General features: G+C 46.7%; 1 long non-coding RNA gene across 2 annotated transcripts; it reads left to right on the plus strand.

Annotated features, from left to right (window-relative positions):
- The first annotated feature begins 6,306 nt into the window (after positions 1–6,306).
- LOC141574012 (uncharacterized) lies at positions 6,307–22,841 on the plus strand. Of its 2 annotated transcripts, XR_012500512.1 has the most exons (8): positions 6,307–6,435; positions 7,825–7,990; positions 11,191–11,320; positions 11,716–14,192; positions 19,396–19,779; positions 21,430–21,573; positions 22,431–22,517; positions 22,659–22,841. It is a non-coding gene; the product is annotated as an uncharacterized LOC141574012 (long non-coding RNA). The 2 variants fall into 2 exon arrangements; XR_012500513.1 differs by lacking the exon at positions 19,396–19,779.
- Positions 22,842–24,665: the final 1,824 nt, after the last annotated feature.

Genomic DNA, 24,665 nt, shown 5'->3' on the forward strand with positions numbered 1-24,665 from the left:
AAATTGATGGCATGCCAATTTCCAAGTCTGGTTGCTTCCACCAAAGGTACAGCAAAGAGAAGAGAGACCCAGGACCCAACTCTGGGGCACATCCACAGTAAAAGTTTGGAAAAAAGAGGAGACTTTGGCAAAGGACCAGCCAGTGGATCGAATGCGGAGCGATGGGCTGGAGGCCAAGTAAAGCAGGAACACGGGGGAGGAGGGATGGAAGAACTGGGTCAAATGCTTCCAAAGGCCACACATGATGAAGACTAAAAACTGACCAATATATTTAGCAATTTGGGGTCACTGATGGTCTTGAAAGAGCAGTTTCCATAGAGCAAGGGATCAGGGGAAAAGCCAGAGTGGGTGTAAAAGGGGATGACTCAAGAGACTATGCAGACAGTGAGTTTAAACTACTCCTTTAAGATTTGCTGCAAAGACAAGGGGTGGCAATTGGTGGGGGCGAATTAGGGTCAAGAAGTGCTGTTTGTTTCTTTTAAGAGGATGGACTTTTATATACTGATAGGAGCCATCTAGCAGGAGAACAAAATAGATGAGATAGTGAGAGAGATGATGGTTGTGGGAATCACAGCTCAGAGAAGAAGGGAGGGATGAGACCTCCGGGGACTTTTGGAGGAACTGGCTTTCATGTCACTTGTAATAAGAGGTGGGGCACCAAGAGTGAGGTCACAGACATCAGAAGGCGAGCGGATGTGAAAGTTGCTGGTGAAAGTTCTCTTCTGTTGGCTTCAGCTTGCTTGGTCAAAGTAGAAATGTAACCTTACCAGCTGAGGAACGAGGAGGAAGAAAGAGTTACTGAAGTCATGAGCAGAAAATACGAAAGAGCCTTCAGGGATAATGGGACAGTGAATAGAGCAAGGGGAGACAGGGGGAGTGTGCTACCAGAAAGTTACATTTTATCTTTGAGGTCCCCAAGTGTGTGATGTGTGATTGCCCTTCCTGCTGTCTATGAAATAAAAATTAACTGTGGTTCAGGGAAAATGCTATTTCATTCTAAGAGGCTGCCTGTTTCTCAGGAATGTTCATCTTAAACTGCAAACAATACAGAAAATGTTGAAAAGATGAACTTGTGTACCTAAAGACCCACTATTTTCTATAAATTTGGTTACTATTTAGTTCCCCTATCAATAACACATAACTGATACTGCCTAGGATATAGGTACATCGATGCTTAAAAGGAAATGAGATCTGTATCCTTTTCCTAAACTCCATGGCTTCCTTAACATCCCATTTCCCTTGGAATTTAAGGAAGTCCGGTATAAGAAATGAGAAACAGTTTGAGAAAAACCCGGCTCAGAATTACACAGCACAACCTCAGCTCAGAAGTATACAGCCATAAAAATTTTTAGAAGCAAAACTCCGTAACTACTCTTAAAGACTTTTGAAAACCTGAGCCTGCCCATATGTTTCCAAACTGGAAAGGTACTCCAACCAATTGCCCGGTACGGGGACCAGAGGCTGGCCAGCCTTTTCTGTAAAAGCCAGAGAGTAAATATTTTCAGTTTTGGAGATCATTTTGTTGTAACCATGCAGGTCTGCAATAAGAAAGTGAAGAGCACTGGGAGACAGGAAACAATTCGACATGCCCACACCCTCCCTTCCACTCAGGGCAGCTTCTCTATGGTGGGGAGCTTTGCCACAATCACTTGTTGCTTTGTTTCCACCTTACTGCTCAAGCTCAGAACTTCAGGTGAGCCTGGTCCTTCAGAATCCATGCAGAGAGAAGGCTGAGTGGGGTTGGGGACCCCACCTGACAGAGAAGAGAGATTGCTTGTCACCATGACATGAGACAATCACACCTTCTGGGGTGAAAGGGAACAAAGACAAGGGAGGGGCATAGCAGTGGGGCCACTGGGTCACCTGCTAGTCTTGCTCTCACTCCACGGCCACACTGGGGGCCTGGGAGGTGTTGGGCCTCAGCTACAGTGATTAGTCTGAGGGGACTCAGGATTAAGGACCCTCCACCCCCTCACTGGGTTCCAAACACAGCCTAAGTCTACCCTATGAGTTTCTTTATCTCAGCTGGAAGAATACCTGATCAGGCCAGACCCAGAGCCCAAGCCAAACACGACAGGGGTCACGTGGGGTTGTAACCCCGTGATCAGTGGTCAAGGTCTCCTTGCAAATCTGCAGAACTCCCTGTTCTGCCTCATTCCTGGGAGAAACCCCAGATCTCCTGCTCTGTCTGTTCTTCTCTTGAGGCTATTGTCCTGGAGGGATACAGAGTCTTTGAACCTGACCCTCCAAACGTACATAAGCAGCCTGTTCAATAAAAAAACTATGCACTTTTTCACATTTGCCAGTTTTTTGATTCCAGAAAGGCTGTGGGACTCATTCTCACTGTCTCCTGTGCCCCCACCACTTCGTGGTCCTAGCTCATGGAAACAAGATTTCCCACAACTGCACCCTGCCTCCCAGCTGGTCAGAAGGAAGTGTCCCTCTAAGACACAGGTGTTTGTGAGGATCCTGTCCCCCCGCAGAAAGCCTACTCCTGGAGCCACAGACAGGGAGCTGGCCTCCTGAGACGCTCAGCTCTAATTCAAAGCCTAAACTGAGGACCCCAAACATTGCTGAATGACTTTCTGAGTCACCTGGACTGGAGGGGCCTGATTTTTCTATGGAGGAATGTATGTAGCACAGCCTCCATTTTCAGGGCTGACATTCATGATGGATATAGTTCCCCCAACTGCACCCCAGGAAGGAGAGGCCCTTCCATCACACTGGTTGGAAACTCATCCCAGGGGAGTCATGAAGCACCGCATCGCTGCCAGGTTCAGCATCCCTGCAGAGTGGTCTCTGCCCCTGAGTGAGCCCCTTCAATGGGCCTCCCCTGCCCCGACACGACAACACCCCAGGCTGTGCCACAAATCTGGGGCTCTGCATGTCCAGGGCACACAGGTGGGACCTGAGCCAGGTGTCCCCTGGGCCTCCAGGGGCAGAGGCCTGCCTCTGCATCAGGGGAAGGTGACCCCACATGTCTGGCTGGACATTCTCACTATGGACCTCCAGGAGCCCTGGGAGCACTTTTCCTGCAGGTGTTAGGGAAAGACTTTGGGCAGAATGACTTGCTGTTCTGGGCCCACGTGCTGACCACAGGAATCTACACTCCCCAGAAAACCCCGGGAGCCTCACAACTTGGTCACTTGGTGGCCTGGGTACCATGGTCTCCTTGGCCATCCCATGAGGGTCGTCCTGGCAGGCATGGTCTCCAGGTGCTCCCGTTAAGATATCCCCCTTGGTTTCTGTGGTCACAGAGCCCACACCAGAAGCTTCCAGTCCTGTAGTGACCCCCACAGCAGTCACCTCCCCTGTGCATGTCCAGGGACAAATGACAGCAATTTATTGCCAGGAACCGTGATGAACAAGGGGGTGGGATTCCATACTAAGTTCAGGATCCTAGTAACTCACTCTGCACCCCAAAAAGCATCCATGAGAAATGTGTGTATTGGGATGTTTGTGCCCCTAGGAGAGCTGCTCCTCAGGGCTACTGGGACCCTCCAGCCCCTCTCAATGTTCTCAGAACCTGGGTCTAAATTTCTATCTCCCTGCTTTGGTGGAAGGCCGCCTGTGTCTTGTGGTCACGGGTCGCTTTATTGCATGACTTTGCATGTTCTTAGTGCCCGTCCTGCTGTCCTGTGCCCGACTCCCAAGATGATCCCACTGACCCTTGGCTCCTTGTGTGGGTCAGGGACTCTAAGGCTGCCCCTTCACTCTCCTCCTCTGCCCCCACCCCTGGGACCACCCCAAGATTGAATGGGAGGTGTTTGTAAATGAGTCTCACACGAGGACATGACTGAACAATGCAGGGCCTCCCAGGTGGGAAGCACACATGCTCCGTTCTCTGAAGTGGACCCTACAGCCCCACACTGCCTCCCAGGGGTCTACTCAGGACACAGTCTCCCAGTTCTGGACAAGGCATCTCCCTGGAATCCTTGCTTCCAGAAGAGTCTGTCTGCCCTTCTTCAGAGTTTAGAGTTGTTCCAGTGTCCCTGACCACCAGAAAGCCCAGCAAGGACCCTTCAGAGAACTGGGGAGACAAGGAAGTTATGTGGCCACAGGTTTCACAGGACACATCTGCTGGAACACCGGGCCAAAGGGCCGTCCTCCTCCCTTCTCAGGTGTGGATCCTGTGGTAACTTTTTGCAGGGAGCCCGACTGGGGAGTGGGGCCCAGGGCAGTTCATGGGGCTCTCAGGGCAGGGAAGACTTGGGTCAGGCGGCCTTGCTTGGTTTCCCTGCTGGGCCAGCTCTGAAAACCCCAAGTTCCTCTGGCTGTGGCTGGAGACCCCCCAAGCCTCAGGGCAGGGCCCTTTCTCTCGGACTCCATTGCCTGCAAAGCCACGCTGGTGCTGGCACTGGGGAAAGAGCTTTATTGCCCTCTCGTGACTAGGTTGCCACAGGTGGATGCTGCGGGCAGCTGGACGGAGATTTAGCACTTGCTCAGATGTGAGTGTTTAGGCAACTTGACACCATGTCAACTAGCCTTAAACATTGGAAAGAGGACTTTCCTGGGAAAGATGGAAATTACTTTCAGTAATTTGTCTATAGATTTCTTTTTTTCTTTCTTTCTTTTCTTTTTGTTTTTTCCTTAAGGACACATAAAAGTTCTCCCAGGTCATTCCTGGTAAGGACCATTATCCAGGGATCAATCAAGAAATGAAGGAGGAGAGGGGTGAGGATATGGGGAGAGAGGAGGGGAGATCAGATCCCAAAGAGAGGAGATGCCTCTCCCTGTGGCCGCACACTGGGCAGTGGCTGCTGGCATCCAGCTCTCCTGTTCTCAGACCCATTTCATCCGGGGGGTGTTTCCGAAAGAAACAATGTTGGAAGGGCCATGGAGGACACCTAGACCTCCCAGAATGGACAGCGGGAGCACAGTCATCATGCTGGCCCTGGGCTCTGGAGCCAGACATGCAGTGGAGACCACAGGTCTTGTGAGAAACGACTCCCAGCGTGTTCAGAGCTGTTTCTGGCCCTGTCCCAGCTAGAGGGCAGAATCCCCAACCTCCAGAAAGAGAGGCCAGGCCGCCCACACACCAGGTGCTGTTGCATTTGTTGGGGAACACTGATCTTTGTTTGTGACATGTTTTGCGGCTCTCTCTAAAAACTGCTTTGACTTACGTTTGTATCCCAGTCACCCATTCCAGGGCAACAGAAAAAGCATACCCTACATCCCTTTGCACTCAAATCTTCCCCAAAGAGCAAGTATTTGCCCATGAAAATGCCAGCTGCTTTTCGAAGGCCCCCTAAATACCCAGCAGTGTGGGCGATATACTCATGATCAGGGACAGGAGGAGAGGGACCAGCGGTCCTCCTGCAGGCTTGGCCTGGTGTGGCAGCTGCCCTGTGGGTGCGTGGTGGGGAGGGCCATGCAGGGAATCCTGTTTGAGGGGCCTCTGTTCACGCCTGCATTATGGTCTGAGGTTTCATATAAAGGATCCAGGTGTCCTAACTGGTCAGATACAGCCCCCCACCTTCAGGGTTAAAGCCACTGGGAATTCAGTACCTCTAACAGTGAAGTGCTCATTATGGGGAAAGGTCATGTGACACTCCGGGAACAGGGGCAGTGGTGCTGGGGAAGGCAGGGAGTGCAGTGAAGGGTGGGGGGAGCAAAGCCCTTTGCTCTGGAGTGAGGGTTCTTGGGGAGATCACAGAGCAAGGCACACACCATCCCCACTCTATACCCCAAACTCCTAGCCCCGCCAACACATGGGCCGCTCTGCGCCCTCTCAGCATGGCCCTCCTGTGAGACCGCAGCCAACCCGGAATCTGGCACCCCTGTCCTACCTCCCCTCTTGTGAACAGATCCCGTCTTCTTGGAAACTGCCCAGCAGCTTGAATTCAAGGCCGGCAGCGGGCCTCTTGGATCTGCAATTCAGGTGCCCTAACTGGCCAGCCGTGTGTGCCTGGGCTCAGTCCTCTAACTTGCCCACCGTCAGACCGGGTTCACGTCCGGTGAAAGTGGAGGCCTCGGAGGCCAGGCAGAGCCCCGCACACGGACAGGTGATGGTGCCCCCGCCCGGCAGCAACGCCCAAGCCTCTGGCCGGGGCCACTTCAAGGTGAGGATTTCCGCGCGGCCTTGCCCACCCCAAACCCGCCCAGCTGCCCCATAAGCCTCCCCCTCACCACCGTCCTGGGCGTGCCCTGGCTCCCATTGTCTCCTCAAGTTCTGCCCTAGCAAGTCTAGTCTCCTGAGGACGCACGACTGAAGCTCTAAGGGAGGGCCCTGAGGCGTTGCCATGGCTACAGGCTCCGCCCTCCGCGCGGGCCGGCGTGCACTTCTGGGGAGGGGAGCGGGCTCAGGAAGTGTGTAGCTGCCAGGGACCATGGTGTTGCTTGCTGCTGGGGATGGAGGCTTGCTCGACCGGGCAACTAGTTCTGGCCTGGTCAGTCGGCGGCCGACATCCTGTCTGAGGCGGCGTCCCACAGACGGTAAACATATGTCCGCGCCGTCGGTGTGGCCGGTGGACATGGACCGGGGTGGGATCGTGGTTGGGGTGGCAGCCGGGGGTGTCTGTGGTGCCTGGTAGCAGGTTGGGGCGGCGGGGACAGGGCTGGGTCACAGGCTGAGCCTTTCCTCCCCCTCAGGCCCTGGGGCTGGGGCCGCGAGTCTGGGTCGCCCTGGTTGGTCGCAGCCTCCCAGAACCCACAGGGAAGGGCAGGCCTTAGACCCCTCTTAGATGAAGCAGGGCCTTAACTGTGTTTTGAAAAGCCCCAGAGTCAGATGTTGGAATGGGGTGGTTTATCAGCCTTTTTGATCTGCAAGGAAATTTCAGTTCCATCCAGTTGGTTCCTTCAGTAAACCTCAGGAATAAGACACAAGCGTCAGTGCCAATTAGCAGTTATCTAGGGCTTGACCCAAAATAGACTGTGCGGGGTGTAGGGATGGTAGAAGGGATCCTCCCTCTCGAAGTTAGCAGTCTTCTGGGATAAGAGGCCCCAGTTGAGGATTACATCCTCATCTGCAGTAATGGAGGTTGTGGGAAAGACACAGAGAAGGGATGAGTGGGGAGGCTGTAACTCATTAGAGAATCCAGGACCCTTGCCTGGCTCTTGTGCAGAAGAGTCTCGCCTAGGATAGGGCAGAAGTTATCCAAGTGTATCCAAGGCCCCTGAGGTGCAAGACCATTTTCATAGAAATGCCGGGATGTCACCTGCCTTTTGCACACTCTTGCTCTCCCGAGTTCCTGTGAGGTTTTCCAAGGAAAACCTGGCATGTGATATCACAAAATAGGGAATGCAGAGGCAGTTAGAATTCAGCTCTCACCAATCCAAAAAGAGATTTGCAGAAATTAAAATCACTGCTATTCTACTCACTAATGATTTTTGTTTTGAAAAATAGACTTATTCTTTGTTTAAGAGTATTAATGGTAACATGTAGTAGGTTGTTAATATTTTTAAGTGAATTCATACACTTTTTTTAAGTTCTTATTTAACTTCTAACACAGGACCTGTTGATAGATTTAACTCACATAAATAGCAGCCTTTTGGAATTCTCAGAAATTGTTAAGAGTGTATAGGGTTCTGTAGACCAAGAAGTTTGAGAGCCCTTGGAAAACGGGTGCTCAGATGCTAGTCAGGTTCTTAGTGGTGTTAGACGGATGCCAAGATGTCTTCCGCAACTGCTCCCGGACTTGAAGTAATTGGCCACATGGAGATGGGTGGGCAGTGCCTCCACTTTACAAACCAGAAGCTGCTGAATGTGTCTGGAGTCTAGGCCGTGGGCTGTTCAGGGATTCCTGTTCTATCTGTTATATCTAAGCCGGGATTCGTGTGCAGAGGCCTGGCCCTGAAGACCCGCTCTCCTTTGTTCCCTGACAGGTACATTCTGTGTGACGTCAACCTTCCAGAGGGCTTCAGTCTCCGTAGGAACGTCTGCATCTACATTGCTTTCCTCCTGAAGACCCTGCTGAAGATGGAGGAGTCGGTACTGGTGCCACCCCCTTGGGGACACTTCTACCAATGGCAGAGTCTCGACATCTACCAGGTCAGGATTCTCTGGTCCGACTTCTTTGATCTCCCAAGTCTCAAGAGAAACATCCCTGACGTTGAGTACGAGCAGTTCATGGCACGTGAGGTGGTGGTCATTTAACTGGGGCCAGGTGGTCGTTGTTCTGGTTCCGATCTGAAAATCGGGCAATCTTGCTCTGGGCTTGTCAGTCTGCTTAGGTGCCCTACTCATGTTTCCCACACTGCAGGTGAATTTGGTCTTTCCATAATTTTTCTTGGGAAATAGATTTGAAGTTTATGAGCTCTATGTCCCCTCCTCTATGAAAACCCTGGCCTCCTGGTGAGATGGAGCGTTGAGAAGGAGGCCACTGCCACAGAGGCCTTGTCCCGGTGGGACTTGCTCCCTGTGCAGCCAGGGCTTTTCTTGTAGGAAAACATGTTGTTTGTGTAGTAGCATGTCCCACGTGCTGGAGAAGATATGTAACTGCCCATCCAGTATACTTTGGTCCTGCTCAAGCTTCCCATTTTAAGTTTTGTAAGAGACGAGAGTTGAAGATTTTCTTTGAATAAAGGTATTTAGAGCTTATCAATTTTTTTAAATTGAAATGTGGTTGATTTACAATGTTTTGTTAGTTTCAGATATACAGCTTTTTTGTTAATTTCAGGTATACAGCATAGTGATTCAGTTGTATAAATACATAGTCTATTGTTTTTCAGGTTCTTTTCCATTATAGGTTGCAATATACTAAATATTGTTCCCTGTGTTCTACAGTGAATCCTTTATGTTTGTCTGTTTTACTTATAGTAACTTCTATCTGTTACTCCCAAACTTCTAAGTTTGTTTTCTAAGTCTGTGAGTCTGTTTTTGTTTTATAAATAAGTTCATTTGTATCATTTTTTAAAATTCCACATATAAGTGATATCATATGATACTTGTCTTTGACTTATTTTAGTAAGTGTGATAATTTCCAGGTCCATCCATGTTGCTGTAAAGGCATTATTTCCTTCTTTGTTATGACTGAGTAATATACTGTTATATCAAAATATCACATGTTTATCCAGTCATCTGTCTGGGGACGTTTTGTTTGCTTCTATCATTGGCTATTGTAAACAGTGCTGCTGAGAAAATTGGGGTGCAGGTATCTTTTGGAATTAAGGTTCCCTCAAGATATATGCCCAGGAGTGGAATTGCTGGATGAAGTGATAAGTATATATATATATATATATATATATTTTTTTTTTGTCTTTTGAGGAATCTCCATACTCATTTCCACAGTAGCTGCACCAAGCTACATTCCCACCAATGTAGGAGGGTTTCCTTTTCTCCACAGCCTCTCTAGCATTTATGGTTTGTGGACTTTTGAATGATGGCCATTCTGACTGCTGTGAGATAATAACTTATTGGAGTTTTGATTTGCATTTCTCTGATAATTAAGCGATATTGAATATTTTTTTATATGCCTATTGGCCATTTGTGTGTCTTCATTGGAGAATTGCTTGTTTAGTTGTTCTGCCCATTTTTGGATTTGGTTGTTTATTTTTTTCTTATTAAGTTGTATGAACTATTTATATAGTCTAGAAATTAAGGCATGGTCAGTCTCATCTTTTGCAAATATTTTCTCCCATTCCATAGGTTGTTTTTTTGTTTTGCTTATGATTTCCATTGCTGTGCAAAAGTTTATAAGTTGAATTAGGTCTCATTTGTTTATTTTGGCTTTTATTTCTGTTGCTTGTGTAGATTACCCTAGGAAAACATTGCTTAGATGTATGTCAAATAACGTTTTGTTTATGTTTTCTTGTGAGAAATTTATAGTGTCTTGTCTAATGTTTAAGTGTTTAAGCCATTTTGAGTTTGTTTCTTTTTGTTTTTTTGTGACTCTATTGTATGCTTTTGATTTGTGCTTACCTTATTTTTCAACTATATCAACCCATAACTATATCTGTTTCCTATTACTATATCTGATAATCAAGTAGGCTCCAACACATCCTAAGAATAATGAAGAAAAAACGAAAGAAAAAAATCTATATTTTCTTGCTCCCCTCTCCCATTCCCACCTTTTTTTATTTTCATATCCTTTTTCATTTTTACATCTTCATGTTTATTCTCTTGTAACTCGTTATTGCATTTCCAACTATTGTTTTCATGTTTCTATAGCATCCTGCTTTCTCTCTGTTTAGAATAGAACATTTTAATGTCTCTGTTAGGTTCAATATTGCTGAGTTATCTCCCCTCTCCCCTCCACCCCCATCTCTGAATCCTCAGTCCAGGATAGACAAACCATTCTAGCCTTCATCGGTTCTGGGAAAGCAATATTCAGAGTGGGAAAAAAATTGAAAAATAATATTTTGTGTGTTGCTTTCTACCCTTGCCCAGAGATGAGAAACATCTGAAAGTGGAGGAAAAAGTTGGAGGTGGGGAGCACAAAGTCTTTTCTTCGTTTGCTACTGAAGAAATGATTGCTTTTGTAATTAATGATGATGCCCTTTAAATTGGTGAGATCGAGATTCCACAGCTTCAGCGCCTGTGAATAACCAGCCGGGATAAAGCTCTCCAGGGCCCCTGCAGTGGGAAAGGCAGCCCCTCTGAGTACCTGTTGTTCTGTATTCTTCCTGCCTCCACACGGGTTCGCTAGGCACCCTGCAGGACAATGCAGTTACCAAGGTGGAGGACAGGGAGACCCCTGCTGGGTGGCGAGCCACAGAAGCCCACATTTGAAGGATAAAGTGAAGAGTAGTGAGGCGGGCGTAGGAACAGAGGATAGTTGAGACCCAGGATGGTGTCCTGGAGTCCAGCAGGTGAGGCTGGTGGGGCAGATGGGGCCCTGGGGCATGGGCCTTCCTTGAGGGATCAGAAGCAAAGATATGAACCAAAGAACTGGATTCATGTGGGAGAACGGTGCCCCCTGGTGTCCGGGGGCAGCGCAGTGTGCCCAGTGGGAGCTGGCACTTCCCCAAAGCTGGGTTGACATGTCACAACCAACTCACTGGGGACCGAGAGGCACTGAGATATTTTTAACTTTTTGTCCATCTTCCTGGAAAAGAAACTGCTGCCTGTTGAATAGCCTGTGTCCTTAGTGAAAATTAAAGACATGAAGCAAGATTGCCTCAAAAGTCATCCATTGTGTAGTTGTTAATAAGGGTCAAATGCAAACTTGAATAGATGAAATCAAACATTCATCATCGGATTTTAAAATCCTTTAAAATAAAAATTCTTGCTGCCTTTGTTCTTCATTTCAGGGTTCACTTGGTGATAATAATAGTAACCAAAGCAACAGCAAACCCTCACAGAACTCTGTCCTGCTGTTCCAGGAATTCCTTGTTCACGACAACCCAATGTGTTGGCATCGTTATGAGTTCCACTTTACAGGTAAGGACATTCATTAATCACATGGCTAGTAAATGGCAGAGCTGGGACTTGAACCCAAGCTGTGTGGCCCCGGATCCCCCTCTCAGCCCCTTCATTGTAGCTCATCACTTGGCATGCTCGACACAGGCCAGCATTTAAGAGCAGCATGAATTTGGTCAAGGCTGCTTCACCGTTTCGTCTCTGTTTCCTCATCTGTAGAATGGGGGTGTGGGAAGTGATCTCTTTGAGCTCAGTGGTCACTTCCTCCAGCTCTGCTATTCTACTGCTTTGAGTTAGTTTAGTAAGTATCCGAGCCCCTGCATGGCCCACACATGGGGTGGAGCTTTGCTAGGCCCTGGGTTACAGAGAAAAGTAAGGTCAGCCTGCTTCTCCAAGGAGCCTGTGTCCCTCCACAGGAAACAGCTGCGAGGCCCAGGCTCCCTCACTGGCATTCAGGGGCTGGCAGGAAAGTCTGATAGGGGAAGATGGAGGCAGAGCCGCTCCAGGAACAGTGGTGGCCTCACAGCTCTCAGAAGTGGGAGCCTCTGTCCAGTCTGCTGAGAGGGGAGTCCTCAAGAGGCCAGTAGCCCTCCCCAACCTAAGCACTCAGGACAAAGTTCCAGCCATCCCTGCAGTGTCACCATAGAGCCAGTCCATCCTCATCACTTTACCTCTGTGCTCCTTTGTCCTGGGCCCTCTCTTCTCCCTACACCCAGAAGACTTTTCTCCCTCTCTTCTCTGAGTGTCCCCTCACTTCACCCGTGGTCCCTGCTTCCTGGGCAACCATCTCTGGATTTGACGCTTTGCCCTCTTACACCCCCCCATTTGATCAGGAACCTGGGATGTTCTCCTTGTGCTCACTTTCCACCTTCACATCATTGCTCCTCTTCTCTTGGGAGCCACTGGAAAACCCAGATCCTTTCCTAGCAGTGCCTGCCACCCTGGCCTCCCTGCTCATCTGCCTCAGTCAGGAGCACCTGGACAACCAGCTCTGTATTGCCTCGCCTCCTACCAACAAGACGTCAAAGTTCATTCTCCCTCCACCACCCAGTATTGTCATTTTAGGGTCTTCTTCTCCATCAGCCTGAGCCAGCCACCCCCATTTACCCTACCACCGGGCTCATACCTGGGCGTTTCTCCACTCCAGGTCCAGCCTCTATCCTTTAAATGTTCACCCCTAGCCATCCAGCTGTTTATCCATCGGCCTCACTGGCCCTCCTTTACCCTCACTGGGGCATCAAGCGCTGAGCACTCTGCTTTCCTGCCTGTGCACGTTCCTCTTACTTCCACTTCCCCAACTTCCAGCTCTTCATCCACAGTCAGCACTCTCTTTATGACAGAGAAAACTCCCTTGACCGTTGATCTTTTCAGTTCCTCACCAGTCCGACTTCCATCTCGTTTCACCCAGCTCTATTCGTCCTGAGCCTGCAGGCAGCAGGCTCTCCCAGCACAGATTTCTAAGACTACAAATCAATGTCCACCGTGTTGCCACTGCCAGGCAATGCTCCAGGATTTCTCTAGTGAGCACATTTCCCCACTTATCACTCAGTGGTGTCAACATTCTCTGCTCTCTGCACAACCCTAACCTTCCCTCTGTCTCTTCCCTGACTCCCAGCAAATGACCTTGCCTCCTGCTTCAGATAGAATGACATGTTACTGGAAAGGAACTCGCTCACCTGCAGCAAATATGCTCACCTCACCTTTTATCTGTCCTTCTCCCACCTGGAATCTATCTGTAGTTGTTCTTACTTTAGTGACTTTAGTTTACATATATATACACAGTTAAAAGTATAGCATACTATTGGTTACCTTCTAGGGGTTACTTTTTTCATTTAAACTAGAGTGCATGATTCATCCATTTCATTGCATGTACCTGCAGTTCATTTGTTTTAACTGACCTTAAATGCTGTGTGTGTGAAAATAACACAAGCTTAAGCCAGGATTCAGGATGCTGGTTACTTCCTTTGAGAAGAGACCAAGAGCAGGTTAGGGAAAGGGGACACAGTATGTCATTCCCAATAGTCCTGTTCTGATGCTGGGTGATACGTTCACAACTGTTTCTTATAATACTAATTTTAATACATAAATAACTCTGTCAGATGCGTTAGATGAGAATGTGCCATGAACAAAGACATATTATGGGTAATATTACATAATTATTGTTATGTAATCTTGTTATAAATTATATTAATCATAATCTTACATTATGTGTTATATATTATATAGATGCATGAATTATATATTATGTATATAAATACCTACATATGTGTCATATATTATCTGCTAATAAATAAACAGGACATAATATGCTAGTATATCTACTATTATATATTATTTAATAAATAGTAGCATATTGTATCATGTTATTTGACATGGCACATAATTTTTAATAAAATAAGAAATATGTCACTATATATAATGGTAATTAATAGAATTAAATACAAACGCCCACAAGTTTTAACTGCAAGACCGCTCCAGCTGTCACTGTGATTTCTCTTCCCTTTCATGGTCGAGGTCCTCACATTGCTATCCATACCCCCTTTCATCTCCTTATCCTGAACCTTCCTCCTCCTCCCATCCCATGTTGGCTTTTGCCCCGTGGTCCCGCTAGTCACCAGCAGCCTCTGGGGCACTGATTTCCGGACACGGTCTCATGCCCCAGCTCACCTGCCTGTCCGCTGCCTCTGCCACCTCTGTTGGGGGTGGGGCGGGGGGCAGTGTGCACCTCTTGTCCTGGAAGAGAACACAGCACAGACTCAGTGACCAGCAGCAGGTGTGGCCGGGACCTGCAGGACTTGGGGGAGAGCCAGGCTGTCTGCATCCAGACCGGGGGCACTTGGAGTGTGAAGAAGCGCCGTCCTCACTGCCCCTGAAGTGAGGAAAACACCCTCAGGTGAGTTAAAGTGCTTATGACCTAGGTCTGTTGGCTGGAATGGACAAACGGGCCCCTAAGGGGAGGGTAGTTGATGTTCCAGGCCCCACCAAGGCCCTAAGGGCTGGCGGGGAACCAGGCTGGATGCCCAACTGGACCCAGTGACCCCTCGGTGGTGGGGCCTTTGAGAGCAAGCAGAAAGCCCTTGGTCTCTGGGAGGAATGGGGCAGTGTGGGAGCATCCCTGCAGCGAGACAAGTGACATCAGGGCCTGTGGGATCCGTTTTTATGGCCACATCGAGCCTCAGCAGAAGCCACAGCAGGAGTGGATCCTTGTCTCTCCAGCTGTCATCCTCGTGTCTGAGTGCCAGGCTTCAGACCCGATACCCTGAGGGCGCTAGGACTGTTATAGACAGAGTTGGCTGAGGGAGGCCTCAAGAGGGCGGTACTGGCCTTCCTGCCAACACGATTACAGGAAGATCGAACAATCCATCGATGGGAAGACAATAAGAATCATGGTCACATCTGGACCCCAAGCTTAGACGTGGCTCATGGGTAACATGTATCGACAATTCAGCGAGGTGCTCGCCAGAGCTAGATGCCAGGGCAGCCATTCAGGAGTGGCACTAAGGAGCATCGTGGTGCAGAGAATGGACTGGGGGCCTGCAGGCTCCTCCCAGGAGGAGCCTCAGTGTTTGGGAGGTGACTAACATGCCTCCTTCATGTCACCAGCAAGTGATGCCACCTGTGGAAAATCAGCTGTAATCCTGAGCCGGGTCAGCCCTGGGTGGTGTGATAAAGGCTCCTACAAGGGGGTGCTCCAGACGGACACTGGTCCAACCAACAGGCTGATGAGTTTCCGGCCTCTGTTTATCATGCTTCCATAGTCAAGAATAAGGAGAGAGTTGAATGGCTCACCGTGAATATTTTAACAACTTGAGAGGGTTCTGTGTCTCACTGCATTTCAGTGTCATCCGGAGGAATTCATGTGGTGTTTAGATCCAGGTGTGGCTAATGGGCTCTCGGTTCCTTATCAACCTGGCAAACCCACCAACCCTGTATGGCCAGACTTTGGCAAATGCTTTCCCTTGTTAGAGCAAAACCCTTCCCACCCACGCCTGTGATGAGATTTTTTTTTTAATTAATGGGAATGATGATACCTTACAGCCTCCTCAGAACTTTCCTTAGGGATTCTGCCCTTAGACCATGGCAAGGGGGCCCGCTGCACTGGGTCCTGCACTACAGAGGCTTCCTCTGGCTCTGACACTTCCTCTGGCCACGTCCTTCATGGGGTGGAGTCAGTAGGGCCAAGGGGACAGAGTTATTGGCTCCATCCCATGCTCTGGAACCCCAGAACACAAAATGCCCTGCCTCAGCAGCCCCTGACCCATTTCTAGTGTGTTCACTGGCTTTCCCCAGAATTCAGATTCCCAGGACACACAGAGAGTCCAAAGGGCAGCTGTTGGCATGGAGGGTATCGGCAAAGCCCGGACGTGAAATCTGAGTGTCCCCTTTGCACATCCAAGGCCCCTTGTGGCAAGGGATGGACCCAGCATTGGGAATAAAAGGGTCAGGGTAGTGATCAGAGACTGGGAATCAGCTCTCCCCACATGCTCACTTTCTTTGCAGGACTCCCCTTGGTCTGGGAATTCTGAATTTGAACCTGGCCTTCCCCCTAATAATGAATGTAAATTTGTAAAGGCAGGAGTTAAAATCTACTGCACTTAAAATATTTAGATATGTAGGATGTGAGTTCCCAGGTATGCTCTGGCCTTGCACTTCCAAAGGTCCAGAGCAGTTATATTGGCTCTACTGAGACTGTAAGTGGCAAAGAACATCTCCAGATAGGAGGGGCTCCTGCTTCACGGTACGAAGTCAGGATCTTCTAAGCAGACAAAACAATGGACACTGAGACCCTCAATTGTAAGTTGATTTAGAATAACGCCAAAGGTGTGTATGACATGTGTGTGCACGCGCGCGCACCTGGGGATGTATGTGGTACATTATTGTGACTGTGTGTATGTGTGTGTGTGTGTGTGTGTGTGTGTGCATGCACCTGGGGATGTATGTGGTTGTGTGTATGTTATGTGTGTGTGTGCACCTGAGGACGTGTGTAGTTGTGTGTATGGTATGTTTATGTGTGGTAAATGAGTCCGTGTGTGTGTGCTTGTGGGGATGTATGTGGAGCAGAGTCAGTGTGTCTGCACGTGTTTATGTGCACGTGCATGCATTAGTTTTAATAGTAGAAGCTGTCTTTTAGAATTCTGAAGTAGTAAAAATTGTATGATGTCCTTCGCTGTATAATTCAAAATTAAAATAATCTTCAAGCACCAGAAATTTATTCCCCCCCAGACTCTGATTTTTTTCCATATTGATTATGTCCTCATTTTACTGATGAGGAAACTGTAGCTTAGAGATGTTAACTGACTCAACAAAGGGCATGGAGCTTGCGAGCCCAGGGCCAGGATGCAGTCCAAGCCACGCTGGTCCAGAGGCGTGGAGCCCTGCTCATGATCACGTGTGGCCTCTTGGCCGGGGGAACAGATTCTGATGGGCTGTGGCCAGCGTTCAGGCTGCCCAAGCCGGGGACTGGGGAAGTCGGGCAGAGAGTACCAGACTGCATATGAGAGTGAAGGGCTGCCCAGAAATCAGATAGGTTCCTCTGTCTTGGATGAGTATGGAGGCTCACTGCTCATCCTTGATCCCTTTCCTGCTGGCTAAAAGGGGCCAAGGCCCGCAAGAGCACTTCTGAGAGCTGCCTGCCAAAGCCTGGAAAAGGACTGTTCAGGACTGGCTCTGCAGTATGGGCAGAGGAAGGAAATGTCGCCTCTTGGTGGACATCCTTGGTGATGGCAGTAGGAGACCTAGCAGCCTTGGTATGGATGTGGCAGTACAAGGTCCTAGTGGATGATCATTTTCACGTGTCTTAAAAATCATTGCTTCATATATTTTATCTATTTTGTGGTTTATTTTAGGATGGTAAATATGGTCTCTGTTACTGCATATTAGCTGGATTGATTAATATTTTTATTGTTAATTTTCAATCATTTGGAAGCTATATTGCCTTTTAATGAAAATTCTCTCTAAATTTTATAGATCATTTCTAAGTTCATAACTTTATATGTAATTGGTCCAGTATTCCTATAATAGTCTCAAAAGTGAAATAATCTCTTAGATGCTGTTCCTCAGTAGTAATAAATTTAGCATAATTTTCCTCTTTGCTCTTCCAAATTGTCTGCGTTTTGTGTGTGTGTGTGTGCGTGTGTGTGTGTGTGTGTGTGTGTGTGCTCCAGTTATTCCTTTTTAGAGAGTTGTTCTAAGGTTGTTACATTAACAATGAAAATATAGGTATAAACTTCTTGGATTACATTGCTCACTTCCACTATTTAATCACTTGCCTTTCCCACTTTTGAGTTATTTACTTATCGGGACTTCCAAATCAACTGGATACATGACTGGCTAATTATTTTCAAGTGGTAGACTTGGAACCCTTACATGTCTGTATGCAGCTTTATGTTCTTCTCATCAACAACTCTCAGTGTGTTGTTGAAGGACCAAGCCTTTTTTTTTAAAATATGGCATTATTTTTCATCACCAAAAAAAAAAAAGTTTTCTTGATTTAAAGTTCTGTCTTTTTATGACTGTCTAGTCTAGTCTGGTGAATTATATAAACAGAGATTTTCTTAATCTTCCTCCTTCTTTTTGCCACAACTCTTATTAAATGAGAAGCATGTTTTTGCCATTTCTCAGATGGGCTTCCACTTTGACTTCCGCTTTAAACCATCACCGCACTCTTTTTCTTCATGCTTATTATTGAATAATTGAGCTCTCTATCGGATTAAAGATGGTTGCCGTCAGAGATGTGTGGCTCCCTGTCCAAATGTCCAAGGGAAGAGTAAAGGAAAGATTCCGGTTTCTGGTGGTTACATTTTGTCAGGTTACAGATCTAGTTATCCATGAGGCTGCGGTGGAATCTCCAATATCTTCACTCAGAGTTTCCTTTTTCTGGCTTACTAGGGGAACCGCATTAGCTGGGTTCACGGCGCTCTGGCCCTTGTCAGGATCCCTGTGCTGTGGCAGCCCCTCTCCCCCCTTGTCATTTTGATCTTGTAAACTGGGTCCCAGCTTTGTGAACCCTGCCCCTGGCGAATTGGATTGCCCCCCACGCGACGTGTCCCCAGTTCCTCGGCGTCCTTCACTGCCATCAGCTAGCTCCAGTAAGGGCACGAGCTGGCTTCCACTGAGGTTCTTCCTCCTTCCTCTCCAGTCAGTCTCTCCTTTCCCACCAGTTGGCCCTAAACCTTCTTTCCTGCACTACATACGCTGAAGGAATGCCTCATCATTTCCAGCAGCTAGGTGGCGCTCTTCTATACTTGGACCACTTCAGTGCTTGCAGTGGACATTTAGGAGGTGGGAAGGAAGAGCTTGGGGGTTCTCCGTATCTAGGGGCTCCCTATCCAGCAGATTCAACTAACTGTGGAGAGAAAATATTCTGGAAAAATCAGAAAGTTTCAAAAAGCAACACTTGAGTTTGCCATACACTGGCAACTACTTACATTGCATTCATGTTGTATTAGATACCACGAGTAAACTAGAGATGATTTAAAGTACACAGGAGGACACAGTGAAAGAGAATGTGACAACGAATGTATGTGTATATTTATGTATAACTGAAAAATTGTGCTCTATGTTGGAATTTGACACAACGTTGTAAAATGATTATTACTCAATAACAAAACGTTTGTATATATAAAACAAAGTACATGGTAGGATGCATGTAAGTTCCATGGGTGGCTTTGTGGTATTTGTCTAGACAGCTAATGTCTGGCACAGACCCTGGGTCATCGGAAACAGTCTGCTGACTCATCAAGAAGAATTGTCGAGTTTGTGATGTAAGAAAGACGACATGATCTCTGATCTTACACCATCCGGCAATGGTAAAAATAATTTCACCTAGAACTACAGAGGCAAAATACGTGTATTCTTTTCCTCTTTGTGATCCTGAGATCATAGGCATCCTGGAACGTAGCGGTCACTCTAAGCTGTCTGTCCCCTAGGCTGTCACGTCCAGCTTCAACATATTTTTTAGAATTTGTAGGGATATGTGTACATCACCCCGTCTTAGAGCAAATGTCACTTCAGCCTGACCCAGTTTAATGTTTATGTAAAAATCAGAAATCTTCCAAATTGAAGCCTGAAGAAATATTTCCCATCTCTCCTTCTAGTCTGTCTGCTATCTGCATCCCACATCACCACTGCTCACCTGTGTCAGGCCACCTTCCATCTAGAAACATTTTCGGTGGGACACTTGGATGGGACCTAATTACAGCAGTAATGAAACTGGTGCCATGAAAGTAGGCTCTGCACAGCAAGGATGCTTTGATCAGAGGCCTCAGCTGTGGCCTGCATGGTCTGTTCACGTGTTCTGCCTGGCTTCCCTGCAGACGTTCTGCAGAAAATCAAGGCTGCAGTTAAAGTCATAGAAGGCCTAAGAAATCCAGAAAAATAGAGTGAAATTCATCTCCTTGGGAATATTTTTGAAAACCACCCACTAATAGGAAGAAGAGATTTAAGAGGTTCGTTTCAGAGCAGATGATGTCCAACTGCAGGTGGGTCAGTTTTGTCATTTATGCTCGCTAGTTGGCTTTCTGCTGCTTCTAAAATGTCTCTGTTTAGAGAAGTGGCCTGAGTCGGCACTCAGACCAGAATGATGAGCTGGGCCTTGTGACAGCCAAGCTCCTCTGCTGTGTAGTAACCCGCTGAGAAGGAAGGGATGGCCCAGGGCTTCCTCTGACTCTCTCCCTCAGTTATAAACTCTCTGAAGGGAAAATGGAGTAAAAAAATCTTAATTCAGTATGGTATTGTCAAAGTATAAAAATAATTGTCTTTAGAGGGGAGGGTACAGTTCAAAATGTAGAGTATTTGTTGGATTCAATTCCCAGTACCTCAATGTAAAAAAAAATAAAAAAAATTTTTTTTTAAAAAGAAAAAAGAACAAAGAAGAGAAGAGATCTCAAGCAACCCAACTTTAAAAAGGAAAAAAAAATGTTTTAAATAAATAGTAATCAGCTTGGTATTTGCTAGATTATGAGTTTGGGATTAAAAGATACACACTACTATGTATAAAATAAATAAGCAACACCCAGGTCCTTAATAACCTAGTTCAACCTGAATCCTTTCTCTTTTTTCCCCTTAGCAACCCATGGAATCCTCTGAAATTCTCCTCTTATAAAAGAATTCATTTAAGGATCTTTGAAAGTTACTGGTTAAAACAGTTATATGTGGTTCCATGTATGTAGTTCTAGTAGGAAAGATAGACAATAAACCAGTAAGCAAATAAATATATTATGTACTGCCAGGTACTAATAATTGCCACAAAGAAACATAAAGCATATTAGGAGAGAAATGTTTAGGAAATATGTGTGTGCTATTTTAAATAATATGGTCAGATAAGTCCTCTCTGAGGGTAAAATAATCTGAACAAAGACCTGAATGAAGTAAAATAATAAGCCATGTAGGTAACAGACAAGAAAAGCCTCCCAGGGCAGGAGAAGTGTAAGTACAAGACTTGGAGTTACAAACACAGCTGTCCTGGTGGGAACCATCTGGGCGCTGAAGATTGGCTGGAGAAGAACGGTGAGAGCTGAGGCTGTAGAGATGTGTGAGGGACTGGATCACACAAAGCCTTGGTAGGGACTCTGTGTATTCTTCGGAAAATCACGAGAATATTTTGTACAGGAGAACAACTTGATCTGATTCATACTTTAATAAGACCATTGTGGGTAATGTATGGGGAATAAACATTGGAAGCAGGGCAAGGTAAGCTGATGGGAAGCCAGTGGGAAGAGTGCTGCTGAGCTGGAGAGAGACACCGAGGTTGGGCTGGGATGATGGCGGGAGACGGGCTGTAAGGGGTACATGACTTGACAATAATGGTCGCAGGCCTTAGTGCTTGAATTTCACACAGACAGACAGAGTGGTTCAGGTTGACGGGTATGTGATATTTGGGGCTGAGTCACAGTTTTTCTGCTGGGACCTGACAGGAGAATAAAGTGGGAACGTTGATGTTAGTAAGAAGGTTTGGTGGGCATTGAATTCCCCCTAGTGCCGTGGGTCTGTTTCTCTGTAGATGAAGTCAGCAGAGCAGGGATGGGTTTTCCTACTTCTGCAGAGAATTGCGTATCCTCCTCATCGACAAATTCGAGAGGCCGATCTGCCCATCCAATTGCAACACCTTGAATCTCCTTCTTTCTACCTAGGAGGAGATTTACCTCTAAGATGCCAATCAAAAATTCCCGTGTCCAGAGTTAGAGCTGTGTGCCTTTGGGATGATCTCCGAGTTGCTTCCACAGAGGCTTGGTGTGCTCTCTCTCCCTCAGATCACACAGTTCTCCTTCAGCCAGGTGAGTCTTAGCAGAGAAGGTTTCACAAATAGCCCCTCTCAGGCCCTGGGGAGCAACCTCCCGATGGGCCAAGCTCTGAAAGCAAGCATGAGGTCGAGACAAAGGAGCTGGCCATGTGCGATCTTGGTGAGGGCTTTCTCCAGGGAGCCATCTGGAAGGTTACATGAGGACATTCTACAAAATGGTGGGAGGGTTGATGGTATAAATGGATTTTAATTTTTGCTCTAAATCTGATTCTGTCCTTCCGTTTTGTTAAGGAAGTGTTCTTAGGCTAGCCATGATTCTCCTTTGTCTTTCTTTCTATTTGATCATATTAGAAATTTAGATAGGGTATTTATTTTAGGGTAAGAACCTATAAAAAAATTCCTTGCAAATAGCGTCTTATTGGGCATTTGGACAAGACAACCAGTAAATTCTCCCAGCAGTATTGAACCCCCTTGTTCCTCCAGGGGGTCTCCAAATATATACATGTCCCAAATCTGACCTAAAACCAATGAGCCTTTTTTTATCACTTCACCATGGACAAAAGATGTCACTAAAGAAGGTGAGGAAAGAGCAGGTCCAGAATCCCTCCCTAAGAGCCCACAGAAGTAAAGAGGTAATGAACGAGACAAACAGTTTATTTATACACATGCAGGAGCCAACCAGAAAAGTAACTACCATGTTAAATGGTGAAAGTTAAAGGCTTTTTATCAACCTAACTTAATAGGGCAAAGGTAGAGGAGAGAATTGGCTTCCATGACAGGTTTTCTTCTACATCTATTGAATCTCAGGTATCTTCAGCTTAAAGTGCTTTTGTATTAACCGTGGGTTCCATCTGGCATCCTTTTCCTCGAACTTTGTTCTTCTTTTTCAAGATTCACTCATTTATTCGGAGCCCCTGGATTTTCCACGTGAATTTTAGATTGATTGTCAGTTCCTGCAAAACACCAGCTGGGATTTCGGTAGGCATTCTTTGAATCCTTAGGTCTATTCGTGGACTATTGTCATCTTAGTAGAAGGAAGCCTTCTGCTCCATGAATTTGGGATTGTTTTCTGTGAATGTGGGTCTTAATTTCTCTCACAAAATCTCTCATGTATTGTAGTGTTCAGTGTCCAATTCTGGTACTTCTTCCTCACCTCCATTGTATGCTGATTCAGAAAGGACACTACCTCCTGGAGAACCTCTGCTGCCACGGAGCTGACTTGGAACTGAGTCCTGAGAAGGCTTTGTTCTTTACAGATTCTTAACTCCTGTAGAATTCATATTTTACTCTCATAAATGCTTATTGTCCACATAATAAATCTTTTAAAAATAGGATTAATTTACTTTAGTTACACCATAAATGAGTAATGAATGTGTTACATTAACATAGAATTTTAATCCTTTTAGAATTAGTAGAGCAACGCAGACACATTACAAATAATTGAAATACTACCTATAAGGGAAGGGAAGAGATTTGTAAATCCCACCCACATAGGTGACTGTCATGAATGATTTGGTGCTTATCTCTCAGTCTCTGTGTCTTTCAGTATGTCTCTGTCCATCTCACTCACAATCAGATTCATTTACACCTATGTTGATTTCACACATATGTGGTTGTGCAGATGGGACCCTGTATGCAGATGGTGGGTCTGCATACTTCCACCCTGAGGCCTCCCTTGACATTGGGTAGAGACCAGGCACCCACTTTTCCAACTACAGAGCATTCATTCATCTACATGAACCAGAACGAATGGACCCCATCCCCTCTCCATTTACTTTAGTGTTTCTTCAATTCCAAATGTTTTGACCAGTGCTGTGATGAATACCGTTGAAAAGACATCTTTGAATAGTTGTGCAAGGATTTTAGTGGGATGAACTTTAAGGATCCTGGGGAAGGGATGTACCTGTGGCCCTTTGATGCATACTGCACCCTGTTCTCCCGAAGAGGAGTGTCCGTTCACTCTTCCCTCCAGGGTACCTGCTGGAGCCTCTGCCTGCTCACATTGTCACCAGGGCTGGTTTTCACCTAAAGACCTCCCAGTGTGATGGTGACAAGTGTTGTTTGCATAGTGTATCCATCTGCCTGTGTCCTCACCTGAGACATCAAGCATCTGAAACACACACTGGCCACCTGCACTGCCTCTCATTGGAACTGCCCATGTCTCTTCTGTTTCTTTATACAACACTGGGTTTCAAGACCTTTTTGGGTTACAGTGATGTGAAAACTTTCTCCAACCTTGGGTTATGAGGAACGCTTTTTCCAGGTTGTGGTTTGCATTTCCAGCTGTTTTTCTGGGCTTTTGCTTGTTTTTTGATTGTTAGGTTTTGTTTTTGACACAGGAAGAGCTAAGAATCTCCTTTCTGTCTTCTGGCTGTGGTGTCACAGGGGGAACAGCAGTGTCTAACCTGAGATAATGCACAGTTACTAGAAGGGCTTCATTTTGCACATCACATCTTTAATCACCCTGGATTTCCCTTTCAAATAATAAAAATGCTATATCAAGTGAAAACAAACAAACAAAATAATTACCAGCCCCAGCTTAAAACATGTGGACAGGCACAAAAAACCACCTTTCATAAAATTTCATTGACAGGGAACACCCATGAGAGGTAAAGATACCCAGAGAGAAAGAGGACTCGGGGCTGTCAGGAGCTGGGTGAGGGTGGAAGGGGAGTGCACACTCTGGATCCAGGGTTTTACTTTGAAGACAGAAATAGTGTGAAACTTGATGGTAGTGATGATCGCACATCATCGTGAATGCACTTAATGCTCCTGAATTGCACAATTTAAAAGGGAAAAAGTCTATGTTTTACTACAGGAAACTTTAAAAAGAAAATATAATCTGAAACAAACAAAGAAAAGTAAAGAAAAACTGAACAAAAACATCTCCAGCGGAAGGGAAGTCAAGTTTGGGTGAGGGAGGGGACTGATGGTGGGATTTTGGAGAAGAAGGTGTTGGTGGGTGCAGAGGGGGCTTTGCCCCAGGGGTTGGTGATGCCTGAACTGCTTCTCCGTTGCCCAGCAGTCCAGGTGCAGGTGCAGGTGCAGGTTCAGGAGTAGCTGCAGGAGCTGCAGGAGGGAGCTCGGGGTCTCCTGCTGGGTCCAGATCGTCCTTTTTTTTTTTTG

The sequence above is a fragment of the Camelus bactrianus genome, chromosome 19, assembly GCF_048773025.1.
Source record: "Camelus bactrianus isolate YW-2024 breed Bactrian camel chromosome 19, ASM4877302v1, whole genome shotgun sequence".
In the NCBI taxonomy this organism is placed as follows: domain Eukaryota; kingdom Metazoa; phylum Chordata; class Mammalia; order Artiodactyla; family Camelidae; genus Camelus; species Camelus bactrianus.